We start from the raw sequence: 8,378 nt of genomic DNA, 5'->3' as shown, positions 1-8,378 counted from the left end.
TGGAAGGGAAGGTGGAAGGACTGACTCTACCAGCTCTGTGCTTGTTGAGAGCTCTTGGCTACAAAGACAACTGTCAGCTGGCCTTCTGGTACCATACACTGGCTTTCTGGTACCATCATTTTTGGAAAGAAATAGATTGCACTAAACATGACAGCTGTATTCAGAAGATGTTCACAGGGAAGGACAGACCAAGGTGTCTCTGAAAGATCTTCATCTGCTCCTCCAACTTCACTCTCAAATGACACGGTAGTTCCATAATACTACTGCTGTCAATATGCACTGTTTATTTTTCAGGAACAAACTAGATATTTGTCTCAAATGCACTTAGTGTACAGACTTTTAAAAAAGGTGTAATGGAGGGAGGGTATGAGGAACTGTTTCTGATTAGCTGTCACAACAAGCCAAATAGGCTTCCCAGTCCCTGACCCACTCCTCATTGCAGCATATGCTCTACTAGTGGCTTTTTGTGCATGTTACAGGGAGGGTAGGAGAGGCCCTTGTTAAAATCTTTGGGAACACTTCCACCTGCCTGCTGCTATGGAAAGGCAGTGCTGCCTGAAGTTTCCTTTTCCCTCCCTCTGTTCAGCCAGCAAGCTGCTGTTCTCCTGTTACTAAGCAGTAGCATGCTCAGTCTGCCCCAGAGGACAAAGAATAAAGCGCTCCTCTGCACTCCATTCTCTCACAGCTCAAACAGGAGTACAAATGTGCATCTCACCTCCATGTTTAATAAAAATAAACTGAAAGATTTTATTTCAATACCTGTAACTTATTTTGACCATTCAGCCTTGCTGTGAGTAGGTCCAGCTTCATTGACCATTGGAGAACATTGGAACTGCCTGCATTTATACCACAACTGTACTCACTTCGATATATTTTCCTGCTTTATGATGGCTGTGAGAAGTAGTATTTGGCATTTAACTTTTTCAAATGTAATGATCAACCCCTAGCCTCCCCTGCCCCCCAGCTCCTTTGTATCACTTCTAAAGTCATTATGTAGGGCTCAAGTCTTTTGTTTATAATTCCTACTGCACCGAGTGAACTATAATAAGTGTGGGTATGTCTAGTGAGCTATTTTTATAAGGTGGAGTGAGATAGAAGCTAAATAATCAGTAATATTCATGACTTGAAGCAGATTTAAAGGAATAACATTTTGGAAGATGTTATGTTTATGACTTAAAAAGCTCAATAAAGCTCAGTTACCTGACATTAAACTAAGAATTTAAAAGAGCAAACTGTTCCTTTTCCCTTGTTTCTTTATTTTTCAACGAGTCTTTTGCTGGGCCTCTTCGTTACTCTCTAAGCCTGGTCAGGATGACCCTCTTCCTCCTCCTTCATGTGTACAACTTTGTATACGTTACTGTTTACTTTAAGGTTCAACACTGTAGGGTCTGTATCAGTAGCATAACAAGAGCGGAGCAACCTGGGCAGCTGTCTCAGGTGCTGCCTTGGATGGGCGGAGGAGGGTAGCTAAAAAAAAATGCTGCTGCCACAGTTGTATAATCAGTGGTGGCATGGCAGCAACCAGAATTAGCCATTGCCCTGTGTGTAACAGCTGCCCAGCTGACACACCCAGCTGTATTGCTACTCCTCTGACCTGTATGAGAAGCTATAAAGTACACAAAAAATCCTTAACAAAAGAAAAAAAGTATAAATATTGCTGTTGTTTCCATCCCAGTAATATGATGAATTACTTATAATTAAAGAATTTCAAACAATTCAGATGGAAATGTGATTTGCAAACTAATGTTGCCATTCCAATTGTAACTAATGAGGGAAGGGACTGATGAAATCTTAATCCTCTAGAGAAATTGATATTTATTTATTTTAACTTCTTAATCTTCCTTTAGTAGTAGTGATATAATAGGAAAATGCATGATTGGCCTGTTGGGTTCATTCCAATAATACTCAAACAAGATTAAAATAGTGTAGTCTGTCTTCTCGGAATCTGACGGTGCTTTTGATTTAAGTTTATTAGCTTTTTGTAAACTGGGAATGCCATCATCCTCTTATCAAGACTGTGTTCATCTCGAAGCATTCCAACTCTCTCCCAAAATTCTTTCCTGCTGCATAACTGAAAGATAAATATTTTCAATACATATTGCACACTGTGCACTTTTTAAAGGTAGGTTCTCATCTTAGTTACACTCCATTTACTCCAGATTTATGGCAGTGGAAAGAAAAGTATTACCTGACTCATTAATGAATAGTATTATGATTATTGCCAGGGGTTTTGATATGCATATTATTCATTTTACTGAAACTAATGGGGAAAAGCTGTTTGGTTAAAATTGGCGTAAGTATAGAAAAGATTTGACTGTTATTGTCAAATAACACAGAACAAAAGGAATTTGCATAGATTCAAGGTTTTCCACAGAACAAATTCAACCTTTGGAAATTTACCCGAATCTTTCTGAAGCAACACGTCCAAAGGAAACCACAGCTTCCTTCCCAGTTCAATGCCTATTCTCCAAATAGACTAGGTAGCTTCTATGCCAAAGTTTATTTTTAGAACCAGAATCAGGGTTGAAGATTCCTCATCTGGTTTCTAAATGGAAGGTAGAAAGAACAGAGACTGATGGAAGAAAAGGAGGTGGGGAATGAGGCAGGAGAGAATACAACTACATGTTAGAAGTGGAACTCTCAGTGGAATTCAAAATAGGAGGAAAGGAAACAGTAAAAGAGATAATACAACTAGGCAGAGTTTTTCATTTGGTCAGCAAGATCCTAGGCACTACCTTCAGAGGCATAACCAGTAAGATCTGTGTCCTAGGTGCAATGTTTCTGGAAGCCCTGGCCCCATAGTCAGTCTTACACCCATTGCAGGGGGAAGTGTTAGCACAGTCAACAATCAGCGGCTTAATGCACCTGACAGCCACCACCCAGTACTGCTGAATCCCATTGCCACCATGACAGGGAAACACTGAATTTGGCAGCACTCATCTGCAGTGTGGCAGCCTTGAACTTTACTCTGTCTCCAGATGTCACTCTGGCCCCTGCCCCCTTCTCAAATGCCACTTTAACCCTGCCCTCCCCACAAGTGCTACCACAACTCCTGTTATGGGTGACCCCCTGTACTGCAGCAGCCCAGGCCTCATGTCCCAGTCACCCACAACTAATTATGCTTCTGATCAGTTCTTTTGAATATGGGATGGCTGTGGACATTAGAAACATTCATCTAGCCATTCAGAATATGGCTGTAGGTTATAAAGATCTATAGTCATATTCTTATTACCATTAGGGAGATGTCTGTTCCTGATACCACTGCTGCTTGGTTCCATATCTATTTACCAGAGAAATCTACAATAGCAGATCCATCAATCATAGTAATGTGTTTCTTTAAATGATGCTGTAAAGCTCTACCCCCATGAATTTGGATTGATCCCAGCTGTACCTCAACCTTACCTGCTGAAATTTTTTGCAAGTTTTTGACAGTTGTCCAATGGCATCCATGTTAAGAAATGACAGGATATATATAAGCAGATTGTCAGGCATTCGAACCAGGAAATCATAATGTCCCTGACACAAGTTCAGAACATATTCCAGCATCCTCTTACTAAAGACATCCTGTACCTTCCCTGTTACAGAAAAGAGAAAGGAGACAAGAAAAATAAGTAAAAAGTACTCTGTAGATAAATAGATCTCTGGAAATTAGTTATCTAAAGAACTGATCTCCAAATTTAGGACCCTTAGGGAAATGAGACATGTCTGAAAGGTGATCTAAAAAAACTCCATATGCTAATAGGGAATGGTGAGCAAAGGGGTGTATCTGAACGTTTGTCCTCTCTCCGGAGCTCTGGCACTTGAATCAGGGCAGCAAGGGAGCAGACTCCATCTGCTTGGCAACGAGAATCTGGAACCTCCTGCTGAGAGAAGCTGTTGAGATTCAACAGACCATGTCAATACTTCAGCTAATTCTTTTATTGCAATTAAAAGGCTGGCCAACTTCTATATAGATTACTTTAAGCATGATGCTACAAATGCTAAGAGTAACCTTGGCTACACAAACCAACAAATATTACTGAAAGCATTTACCATTTAGTTACACCTACACAATAAAGTCACAAGCATTTCATCAGAATATTTACAGCCCTTAAAAGTGAAGTTAACCTTTGCCTAAATAATATATAAAAAGCTACTGATTTGTGTTTATGGGAAGGAGGCTCTGGAAGACCATGATGTTTTTAAAACCTGGGCAGAAATACTTTAAGGCTAACATGGTGAGAGTAAAGAAAAAGATAAAGGAGATAAATTCCTTAATCTCTTCAAAATTACCCTAATCCTGTCTAAGACTGTATTTATGAACATCATAAGATCTCTTCCATTGACAAAACATTTGGCATCAACTATAAAAGTTAAAAAAAATCCCAATTACATTAAAGACAAATTAATATGCTCATAACCAAAGAAAAGTCACCCTACTGCTGCTATCACAAAAAAATAAAAGGTTTGGAAAGGAACTCCCATGCTACCAAGCATGATGACTAGAAAATAGTATTTAGAAGTTTGCTTTTGGGGATTGGCTTAGACAGCAGCAAGGGTTAATTGATTTCTAAAAGACCTGTTCATGCCTTCAAAGCCCACTGTGTTTGACACAGGCAAGCAACAAGCAGACACACAGGCTAGAAAATTGAAGACATGTACCACAGTGTTCCATAACATTAGGTGCCCAACTGCAGAGCCCTTGAGATTTCCAGTTTCAGGGAACAGACTGGAGAAGACTTCTCCAGTTAGGAGAAGACTGATTTGGAAAGAATCAAATTAGGATGTGTGCATGTGTTGGGTCTGTAAAACAAAGGAATATGCTGACAGGACAGAACATGGACAGTATGCTGACTACACAGAGACCAATCAGCAATACCCAAAGATGAAGAGTCATCTCAGAGGAAAAAAAATATACCAAAGGAGGAATCTCAAAACAGCAAAGGGTCCCCAAGAGGGGAACCCAAAGCCATCATGGATAGAGGGCATACCACTAGCTCATCTCACCCACCCTACTGGGGAGGGAGGGCCTTGGCCTCTGACCTCCAGGCTGCTGACAGCTGACATTCAAGAGAGAACCACACAGTGAAGTTTCCACTGGCCAGACATAACTTGACTCTGTGCAGCTCTAGGACTGGTAGATATAGAATTGTTTGAATTATTCTTATCTGCTATCAATAAAATTTGCCTATTATTGAATGGAGAGGTCATGGTCTATCTGAGGGTTTGGGTCTGCCAGAAACAAGGTATCTGGGTCATAAATCTAGTGCTAACAGGAGATAGAGTAGACACCACATTGTGTCTATGATTTTTGTAAGGTTTAAAGAAATCCCAGGTACAAGTAAGAGACGCTAAACTCAATAATATTATATAGTTAAGAGTAACTCCCCCAGGAAAGTAACAACTAGAGATGCAGAAATTTTGGGGGCCAATACCGATAGCCAATATTTAAGGAGGCATATCAGCCAATACCGATCCAATATCTGATACAGCTGCCATCAGGTGCTGGTGTGGTGAAAGGAGAGGAGAGAGGGAGGGGGCATGGGAGGGGCAGATCAATGCCCCCTGCGGTGAGAGAGGAGGCAGGGGCAGGCGCTGCCCAGTTGGTGGGGGCATGGGATGGAGGTGTGGCTCATGGGGTGGGGGCAGCTCCTGCCACTGCTTGCACCCTAGGGGGGTGGGGAGGGAGCGCATGCCCCCAGATCTGTCTGGGGCGAGTGGCAGCTGCACAGTGGAGCCAGAGCTGGTGCTGCATGGTTCTTTTCACCGGGGGCTTGGCTCAGAGTGGGCTCCAGCAACACTGGGAGGAAGCTGCAGCCACCCCAAATTTCACCACAGCTCTGCTCCCAGGCCCACCACCCAGCACAGCCCTGGCTTTTCCTTGTACTTGGGTGGAGGAGGGGCATTCAGCCAAGGCTGTGCCAGATGGAGGGTGGTGGTGCAGGGCTGGGAGCAGAGCTGCAGCAAAATTTGTGGTGGCTGCAGCCTTCCCCCAGTGCTGCCGGAGCCCACTCTGTGCTTGGCTCCTGGCAAGGAGAGCTCCGTGCAGCACTGGCTCGAGCTCTGCCCCACAGCAGCTACCCATTCCGCGCCATGCAAATCTGGGGGCACATGACCCCCCACCCTCCTGGGGTACAAGCAGTGGAGGGAGCTGCCCCCAGCCCACAAGCTGTGCCTCCGTCCTATGCCCCCCCCCCAGCTGGGCAGCACCTGCTCCTGCCTTCTCCCTCACCATGGGGGGCATTGATCTGCTCCCCCATACCCCTTCCCTCCCCCCTTCCCTTCTGACTTACCAACTGAAGGCAGCTTTCCACACCGCCAACTCTGCTCCATGCTGCAGTGTGGCTGCATGCATCATGGGCATTTATCAGGCAAATTATTGTTCCCCTTGGGCCGATATCCAATAGAGGCAATTTTCTTTATATCGGTACCAATCTGATATCGGACCAATGTATCAGTGCACCTCTAGTAACAACTGAAGGTAATCCATCAAATGCAATTAACTAGCGAGGAAAAATAATTTAGCACTAGGCAGAGGGCAAGTTTCCATCATAATTAAGAGTGAGGTAATAAATATGAATTGCCTAGGCATGTTAAATGAAAGATATATTGTTTCCTTCAGCTAAATAAAACACAATGCATTTTCTTTCCTTATAACAACAACCTACAATGCAAATACTGTAACCATTCTATACTGAAAGCTTTTCAGTTTCGTATGTAAACATGAAATAGCTAAGAAAACACTTTTAACTGTATTGTATTTGTTAGAAGTGGCAGGAGGATTTTCCATGTGTATTTAAGGCACTAACAATGATTAATAGATTCCTCCCTAGGTACTATTTTCTATAGTGCTTACTCTGCTATTCATTACAAACAGCACCATACAACAACAAGAAATAGGTAGTTTTATAGAGTATTTGACTAATCTAAAAAGAGACTAAAATGAATTACAATAGCCATATGCAAGGATTACAGTGTAAATCATAACATTAGTACTGAGAGTCTCATTAAGAGACCAAGTTGATTTGCTAATGCCCACAATTGTATTATTTCTACAAAATTGTATTTTGTCCCCATATTATTTCCAAGAATCTTGTGTAATAGATAGTGCTTAGTGCTGGAGGAAGAAAGAAACAGACTCAATAATACAATACAATTTCAGAAATGAGATATGGATTTAGGGGTAAAGTTTTCACAGGCAAAAGAAAGATGACTTTCTTTCCAAACCATCAGTGATCACAGGTCTTATATGTCAGAGACAATTTATCATATTTTATTCCTTGTTTTCTAACTCAATACTTGCCATGTAACAGTTTGTCCAGTAAAAAATGATTGTGGAGCTTTCTCACTTCTGTTGGAAAAACCTTTCCTTGATTTGGCCGAAAGGAAATCCTCCAAGTCCTCCAGATCACCTACAACAAACAGCAATAAGGAAGGATAAGCATGGAGAAGTTCAAAGCAGTCCCTTTTTAAGCTTTGCCAAAAACCGCAATACTAAATTCAAACAAAAAGCACCTATGCAGAAACTCATGTTGCAGCTTATTAGCAATGCACAAGAAAAGATACAGATCTGGTGCTAGATACACAAAGAAACTTTTCTCAGTGCTTATAAAGGTATTTGTAGAATGCATAATTTATCCAGTCCATTGCAGCAATTGCAGCCCTGGAGATACATACTCAAACACATTTTCAAATCTCTAGTTACAAAAATATTACCCCCTGGACACATACAATTATCTACAGAGTTTCTTTTTTTCTGCATAGGCCAAGAAATTAAGGTGTCAATATCACCACAGCCTAATAAAGTCTATTCACTTGTTTATCTTTTGACATTTTTAATTCCCTCCATTACAATAAAAAAGATCATGTAGATAAAATTATCATATTATATTTCACAGATTGTAAGGGTCTGGAAGGGACCTCAGAAGGTCATCAGATCCAGCTCCTCTGCACTAGGCAGGAAAGACAACTGGGGTCAGGTGACCCCAGTAAGGTGATTGTCCACTCTCCTCTTGAAGATTTCCAGGGTAGGTGATTGCACCACCTCTGAGTCTATTCCACAGTCTGGACACCCTAGCTATGAAGAAGTTTTTCCTAGTGTTAAGCCTGAAACGGTCTTCCAGGAGTTTATGGCTATTACTTCTGGTTTTCCCCAAAGGTGCCCTGGTGAACAGTTGTTCACCGAGCCCTTGATGTATTCCTCTGATAGAGATAAGTTGCTACCAAGTCCCCTCTCAGCCTTCTGTTTTTTAAGCTGAAGAGACCCAAGTCCTTTAGCCTTTTCTCATATGGCTTGCCTTGCAAGTCTCTGATCATATGGGTGTCCCTTCTCTGGACTCTCTCAAGCTTTTGCATGTCCTTGTTGAAGTGCGGCGCCCAGAACTGGATGCAGTACTCCA

The 8,378-nt window shown here is 42.0% G+C and overlaps 1 long non-coding RNA gene across 1 annotated transcript in view; it reads right to left on the bottom strand.

The window, feature by feature from the left end:
• Window positions 1–282: 282 nt before the first annotated feature.
• Window positions 283–8,378, bottom strand: part of LOC109306279 — a 19,748-nt gene continuing 11,652 nt past the window's right edge. Inside the window, exons 3-5 of the long non-coding RNA XR_002099926.1 lie at window positions 7,329–7,391; window positions 3,403–3,575; window positions 283–2,071 (exon numbers count right to left, since the gene is read on the bottom strand). This is a non-coding gene — a long non-coding RNA (uncharacterized LOC109306279). The remainder of the gene's footprint in view (window positions 2,072–3,402; window positions 3,576–7,328; window positions 7,392–8,378) is intronic.

This window comes from Crocodylus porosus, unplaced genomic scaffold (genome assembly GCF_001723895.1).
Source record: "Crocodylus porosus isolate Cpor-Errol unplaced genomic scaffold, CroPor_comp1, whole genome shotgun sequence".
Taxonomy (NCBI): Eukaryota; Metazoa; Chordata; order Crocodylia; family Crocodylidae; genus Crocodylus; species Crocodylus porosus.
The sequence above is the reverse complement of the archived record's forward strand: the minus strand, read 5'-3'. Positions and strand labels throughout refer to the sequence as shown.